General features: G+C 41.9%; 1 non-coding gene across 1 annotated transcript; it reads right to left on the bottom strand.

Moving 5' to 3' along the window:
- Nucleotides 1-7,552: 7,552 nt before the first annotated feature.
- Trnaa-ggc (transfer RNA alanine (anticodon GGC)) lies at nucleotides 7,553-7,625 on the bottom strand. Its single transcript has one exon. It is a non-coding gene; the product is annotated as a tRNA-Ala (tRNA).
- Nucleotides 7,626-7,924: the final 299 nt, after the last annotated feature.

Raw genomic sequence — 7,924 nt, 5'->3', positions numbered from 1 at the left:
AACGTCCCAATTCCCCGTTCTCAGCACAATTTATGCAAAGAATGCACCCACGGGGCTGGGGATGTGGCTCAAGTGGTAGCGCGCTCGCCTGGCAGGCATGTGGCCCGGGGTTTGATCCTTAGCACCACATACAAACAAAGATGTTGTGTCCACCAAAAAAAATAATAATAATAATGCACCCACAAGGCCAGTTAGAGGCCAGGATATGGGTGGACACTTGGAAAAGTCCTTGAAGGGTAAGAACCAGGGACAGGAACTCTGCCCACTGTGCTGGGGACAGAAAGAGCCTGGAACTTGGGAAATGGCAGTTTGCTCTTCAGGTTTCTCCCCTCTGGTCCCTGTGTTAGTCTGCTCTCCAACACTATAACAGAATACCTAACACATGCTGTTTATAAAGTAAAGAGGTTTATTTTGATTCATGGTTCTGGGGGTTCAGATCCAAGATTGGGCAACCCCACTGGTTTGAACCTCTGGTGAGGGTAGCACATCATGGCAGGAATGCACGTCAGAGCAAGTTGTCACATCCAACCAGGAACAGAGGGAGAGAGAGAGAGAGAGAGAGAGAGAGAGAGAGAGAGAGAGAGAGAGAGAGAGAGAGAGAAAGGGTCAGTGATTCTGTAATCCCCTTTGAAGGCATTAGCTCCTGATAACCTCAGGACTTCCACTAGGCCCTGCCTCTTAGAGGTCCATAGGACCTCCCAATGACACCATTCTGGTGACCATACACTTACCTATGGACCTTTGGGGGACACTCCTCCAGACCATAGCATGCCCTAAGTAGTTGTTGGAGGGGATGTCACCCCTGGGCTGGCTAATAAATTATTTTCTTCTCTGGTCTCACTGCTAACAAGGTATGCCATCTTTGAGCTGTTGGTTTCTGTCTCTTTGCAAAAGGAGGGAGGGGTCTGGCACTTTTGTTTGCTGACCCTATGGAGTAGATCCAGGGAAGTATGACAGCATGCAGCCTGGGGTGGGCACACTGCCAGGATGGGAACAACCAGGAAACACAGAGGTTGGAGATCAGAAGGGACTGAAGGGATGGCTCTCAACATTTCCTAAACACTATGTGCCTAGGCATATGTCTGTTCTTCCAGCTTCTTGCTCCTTTAATTCTCCCAGTGACCCTGTGCCATAGGTTCCAACCCACTTACCGATGAGGAGACTAAAGCACAAGATTCAAATGGACAAGTGTTTGACCACAGAGTTTGGTCTCCACGACAACCCCACAGCTGTGGCCTAAATACTTATGTCCCCCAAATTCATATGTGGGTACCGAACCACCAAAACGATGATATTAGACGATGGGTCCTTTGGGAGGTGATTAGGTCATGAAGATAGAGCCCCCTGGATGGATTTAATGCCCTTATAAAATATGCCTCAGGTCTCAGTACAGTAGCATACACCATGGTTCCAGCTACTTGGAAGACTGAGACAGGAGAATCCCTTGAGCCCAGAATTAAAGACCAGTCTGGACAACATAGCAAGACTCCATCTCTAAAAATGAAGAGAAGAAAAAAAAAGTGGAACATGCCTTTAATCCCAATGACTCCTCAGGAGGATGAGGCAGGAGGATTGCAAGTTCAAGGCCAGCCTCAGCAATTTAGTGAGGCCCTAAGAAATTCATCAAGACCCTGATTCAAAATAAAAAAATATAAAGAGCTGCAGATGTGACTTAGTGGTAAAGCACCCTTGGATTAAATCCAGTACCAAGGAAGGAAGGAAGGAAGAAGGAAGGGAGGGAAGGAGGGAGAAAGCTGGGGATGTAATTCATGCAAAGTGTCCCTGGGTTTGATCCCACAGTACCAAAAGAAAGAAAGAAAGAAAAAAAAAAGGCCTCAGAGAATCAATTGCTTTGCCCTTTCTCCACATGAGGACACATAGAAGTTTCCATCTATAAGGAAGGGGCCCTGATCAAACATCAAATCTTCTGGCACCTTGATCTTGGACTTCTTAACCTCCAGAATTGTGAACAAAAATCCAGTAGTAGGACTAGGGGTGTAGCTCATTGTTAGAATGTGTGTTTAGCATGCAAAAGACCTTGGGTTTAGCCAGGCATAGTGGTGCATGCCTGTAATCCCAGCAGCTCTTGAGGCAGAAGGATCTCAAGTTCAAAGCCAGCCTCAGCAAAAGCCAGGTGCTAAGCAATTCAAAGAGACCCTGTCTCTAAATAAAATACAAAATAAGGCTGGGGATGCGGCTCAGTAGTCAAGTGCCCCGAGTTCAATCCCTGGAACCCTCCCCCCCAAAAAAAAAAAGACCCTGGGTTTGATCCCCACCATTACAAAAAAAAAAAAAAAAATCTCTTGTTTCTAAACTACCCAGTCTATTTTGTTATAGCAGCCTGAATGGACTTATATACTTGATGTCCAGAGACTGGAGAGAAGAGTTGGACTTTGAACAGTAGCTAGAATACAGTTTGGCCTCTAGGGTGACATAGAGTCATGGGTGGGGTAATTTCCGGATATGCAGGGGAATGTTTTGGCCAAAGGCAGGGAAGTGGAAATGATATGAGGAAAGCACAGAAAAGGTCTTGGCTGCAGAGGCAAGTCCTTCTTGGAGAAAGGTTACTATAAAACAGGGAGAGCAAGGTCAGGTTTGAAGAACACTGAATGTCAAGAGGAAGAGCATAGACTTGATTCAGGAGGTACCAGGAAGTCATTGCTGGTTCTTAAGCTGGGGAGTGACATGATTAAAATGATTTAACTGGGAGCTACATGGCTGTAAGGAGGAAAAATTGGTGATCTCTGCATGTCAGTGAGTCAGTAGGCAAGGCAAGTGGACATAGCCCAGGCTTTTCTAGCATCTGCAGTCAGCGTGGGGCCAGGCGCTCAACAGGGTGATGAGCTTTGTGCAGTGAGTGGGGTGGGGGGTGCTAGGCGAGGCCTTTTGCAGTCAGAGATATTGTCCCCTAAGAGACATGCAAGAATTGGCTCAGTGACAAGAAAGAGGGAATGTCCTGAGAAATCAGGGTCTGTAAAATGGGATACATCTGACATATATCCTGAAGATAAAAGGGGTGACATTTGATCAGCAAAGCCAAGTGACATCATGGAAAGCCTGCTGGGTTGGCAGTCCATACAGTGACTTCAGAAAGTTGTTTCTCTCCCAGGTGCCTGGGCCCACAGCCAGATGGCAGGTGAGGAAGGAAGGCCTGGTGAGGCCACAGACGCAGGGAGTGTGGGCTGTGAGCCGAGAGCTCGGTGGGAGAGGGACAGACAGAGCTCGGCTGACCTCTTTCCAAGGTGGACCAGAGAACACTTTGCCGCTTTGCTGGGTGAGGGGACACATTCACAGACGCAGTCATCTCCCCTTCCTTTAAAACATACCTTTATATTTTCGGCTTTTAAAAATAATATGTGTACATTATAAAACACTTCAAATTATAGAATTATTTAACAGAGAATTAAGAGCCCTTAGTAACCACTGTTAATAATTTAGAGTGTATTCCTCCAGATTTATTTATATGTGAATGCTGAGGTAGGATAGAAGGAATAAAGGTAGGTAGAAAATAGACAACAGGGAAGGAAAACAAGAGTGTAGCTCTAAATCCAAAAGCCCATGAACAGATTTACTCCCCAGATCTATATTTTCCTGCAGACCCGTCACTCCCAAATTTCTGAGAAATCGACAAGTCCTAGAGTTACTGCAGATTCACCCATCTGTGAAAATTGCTTCATTTTGATTAGAGCTCAAGCACTCAGTTAGCCTACATAATGTATTTTCAGATTAGATCAAACCAAGGGAGTTGAATTTTTTTTTAAATATCTATGATATAGGCACATTCTTTGATCTAGATAGAAGAGATAATGCCAACCTGAAGATCTTGGAGAAGACAAGGCCACCACCAATCTCCTGTGGTCACCAGGCTGTGGTTCCCACCTACCTTCCCATGCCTACCTCTCACAGAGTTTCCTTTAAAAGAAAAGATCCCAAAAGCAATTGTCACTCTCTAGATAGAGGGAGCATAGATGGCAATCTGCTCTGAGAATGCTGCCTTCACCTTTCACACTCTAATAAAGCTCTTCCTCTTGGCTAAAAGCTGAAGTGTCCTTAAATTCTTTTCTGCAATACATCAAGAGCTTGGGAACTCTAAGTGGAGGTCTCCACTGCCTCTATGTGACAAACACTAATTCACATATGTGTGTGTATGTATGTGTGTATACACATATATTACATATGAATTGTGTTTTTGGTACTGGGGATTGAACCCAGGGTGCTCCACTGAGCTACTTACTTCACCAGCTCTTCTTATTTTGAGACAAGGTCTTGGCAAGTTGCCAAGGCCAAGGCTGGCCTCTATTTCTTTTGGAGTGAGGCTGGCAATTTGTGTGTGTTAAGAGGTTTGTTAATTTAATCTAAGTTGTCAAATTTATGGCTATTTATGTTTGTAGTGTTCCTTCCTTGTCTTTTTAATGTCTTTAGGGCCTATAATAAGGTCCTCTCTTTTCTGTTATTTGTAACTTATGTATCTTTGTAACAGAGCAGCTCCTTCCAGGAGCTTCTTTAATATCCAGTATTCTAATTTTAAAGACAGGCCGTGTAATGCCCCCTCCTTTTTTTTTCCCCCCCATGCTGGGGATTGAACACAGGGGTGCTTTACCATTGTGCAGTCATTCTTTTTTTTTTTTTTTTTTTTTTTTTTAGACAGGATCTCACTTAGTTGCCCAGGCTGGCCTTGAATTTGCAATACTCCTGCCTCAGTCTTGCAAGTTGCTGGGATTACATATATAATTTAATGGACTATAATATATATAATAATTATATATAGTTATATATATATAACTATAACATATATAGTATGTGTGTATATGTGTGTGTGTGTGTGTGTGTGTGTGTGTGTGTGTGTGTGTGTGTGTTTGGTGGTACTAGATATTGAACCCAGGGCCTCACACATGCTAAGTAAGTGCTCTACCACTGAGCTACATCCTCAGCCCTTTTTTAGCCTCCTGCCATAGCCTCCTGAGTCACTGGGATTATAGGCTTGTGCTGCCACACCCTGCAGAGCATACATAGTTTTTAAACAGAGCTTTAAATACATGAAACAAAACTAATAGAGCTGAAAATTATTAACCATATAAAACATTTGAACAGCCCTATCCACCAACTTGACCTAATTTACATTTGTAGGACACTCTACCCAACAATAGCATGATACACATTCTTCTCAATTACACATGGGTCATTCACCAAATAGACCACATTCAGGGCCTTGGCAAATTAAAAACAAATTGAAATATTAGAAAATATAATCTATGCCAATGATGGAATTAAATTAAAAATAAATAACCGAGGGCTGAGGTACTTGGTTTGATTTTCAGCACTACATATAAATAAACAAAAATAAAGGTCCATCAACAACTAAAACATATTTATTAAACAAAAAAATTTTAAACAAATAACAGAAATACAGATGGAAAAAAATCCAAATATTTGCAAACTAAACAATGCATTTCTAAATAATCCATATGAAAGGGTAAAGTTTCTAAGCTGCAAAGCCTGAGTTAAAAAGTAAAGGACTAGGTATTGTAAAGTTTCTGAACTGCACACAGAACCTGAAATTCCTGAGGCAGTTAAGACAATGCCCGGTACTGACCACTTAGTTGTTTAATAACCTAGGACCCTGTGCAGTTTGGCACGTAGGCATTGAGGGCCTAAACCAATCAGTTTGAATGTATCCCCTCCTTAGGAATGACCTATCACTCCAGCCCAACCTGTTCCCGCCAATGAATGTGCTAATCATGTTTGAGAGTTGTTGTTTGATGTATGCAAAGCCCCCGCCCTCCCCAAAAAAGTGTACTTAAACACTGCTTAACCTCTGCTCTGGGCTCTGGGCTGCTCTCCCTTCTCGAGTGAGCACGGAGTCCCAGCATGCTGCATTGGATCCTCAATAAATCCCCTTTTGCTGATTGCATGAGCCGGTCTCTTGGTGGTCTCTTCCTCCGACGTTTGCCGGACCCTTACATATAAACCAAAGCTAAAATCTTAAGTGAAATAATTTTTGTGTGTGTGTGGTACTGGGGATTCAACCCAGAATTAATTTGCCACCAAGCTTACCTCTCCAGCATTTTTTATTTTTTAATTTTTGAGACAGCATCTTGCTAAATTGAACAGGCTAACCTTAAACTTGCCATCCTCCTGCCTCCCCAAAACAAGTGAGGTATATAACTCAGAGCATCCTTTTGGTTAAACCTTCAGAATCACACACAAAACAATTTTAAATTATATGTATATATTCTGTACATATAAAATGTGTGTGGCTGGGGTTGTGTCTCAGGGATAGAGCGCTTGCCTAGCATGTGTGAGGCACTGGGTTTGATCCTCAGCACCACATAAAAATAAACAAATAAAATATGCTCAACTATAATTTTACAAAATTTTAAAAATAAAATGTGTGTGTATATATATATATATATAATTTTTTATTTTATTTATTTGCTTATTTATTTTTTTGGTGTTGCCCTCTTCTCAACCAGAAACTTGAGAGAGAAGATGGGGACAGGAATCCATCTTATTCAAGTTCAGCCCCGAAGAAGTTAAGTTAGAAGAGGTTTTACATTTCAAATCTATTTATTCTGGGGTGGTAGCATGTGCCTATAATCTCACCTTTCCACCTACTTGAGAAGCTGAGTCAGGAGGATCCCAAGTTTTACTCTAGCCTGAGCAACTTAAAGAGACCCTGTCTCAAAATAAAAAAGAAAACAAACAGGGTGGGGATGTAGTTCAGTGGTAGAGCACTGGTCTAGCACTTGTGAGGTCCTGGGTTCAATTCCCAGTACCATAAAAGAATAAAAAAATCTCTCCTTTAGGGGGTTTCAGGGCACAAAGAGCATTCCTTTAGGAGAAAAATGGGGTATAGTGAAACAATGGGCAGGAAGTTCACATGCTGGGTGGGGTCTTCCTCTCTAGAGCTCCCAGAATATGTTAATGAACCCTGACTTCCTGAGGCCTGCACCTGCATTTCCTTTGCAAACAGACACATTACTTTTCTGCATTTTAATTCTAGGTTTCATGTTGGTGAGATGACAAATGTTATTTGCCATAGAACTAAAGAAAGGAAGGGCCAACAAGGCTTGGTGGTACATGCCTATAATTCCAGCTACTCTGGAGGTTGAGGCAGGAGGACTGCAAGTTTGAGTCCAGCGTGGACAATTTAGTGACATCCCCTACCTCAAGATAAAAATAAAAATTAAGGGGCTGGGGATGTGGCTCAAGCAGTAGCACACTCGCCTGGCATGTGTGCAGCCTGGGTTCGATCCTTAGCACCACATTCAAAACAAAGATCTTGTGTCCGCTGAAAACTAAAAAAAAAAAAAAAAAAAAAAAAAAAAAATATATATATATATATATATATATAATTTTTCTCTCTTAAAAATATAATAAAATAAATAAAAATTAAAAAATTGAAAAGGGTTGGGAATATAGCTCAGCAGTAAAACACATTTGGGTTCAATCCTCAGTAGCAAAAGCAAAACAAAACACTATAACAGAAATGAGGAATACTTTTTTTAAAATTTTTTAAAGTTGTTGATGGAACTTTATTTTATTTATTTGTATGTGGTGCTGAGAATCGAACCCAGTGCCTCTTGCATGCCAGGCAAGCGCTCTACCACTGAGCCACAACCCCAGCCCTTAGGAATACTTTTGATGGTATTAGAACAGTGAACATGGTTGTGGAAAGAATCTCTGAACCTTAAGATGTATGTATAACCCTTAAAGAAAACAGGGAGAATAAAACATCATGTTTTTGAATGCCCCTTTTATGTTCCCCAAAACCTAACCAAATGTTATGGTTTAGATATTAGGTGTCCCCCAAAAGCTCATGTGTCCGATGATGCAATAAGGTTTAGAGGACAAATGATTGGGTTGTGAGAGTCTTAACCCAATCAGTGAATGAATCTCCTGGTGGGGATTAACTGAGTGGAAT

The sequence above is a fragment of the Urocitellus parryii genome, chromosome 7 (assembly GCF_045843805.1).
Source record: "Urocitellus parryii isolate mUroPar1 chromosome 7, mUroPar1.hap1, whole genome shotgun sequence".
Classification (NCBI taxonomy): domain Eukaryota; kingdom Metazoa; phylum Chordata; class Mammalia; order Rodentia; family Sciuridae; genus Urocitellus; species Urocitellus parryii.
Note: the sequence above shows the minus strand (reverse complement) of the source record. Positions and strands in the feature narration are given on the sequence as shown.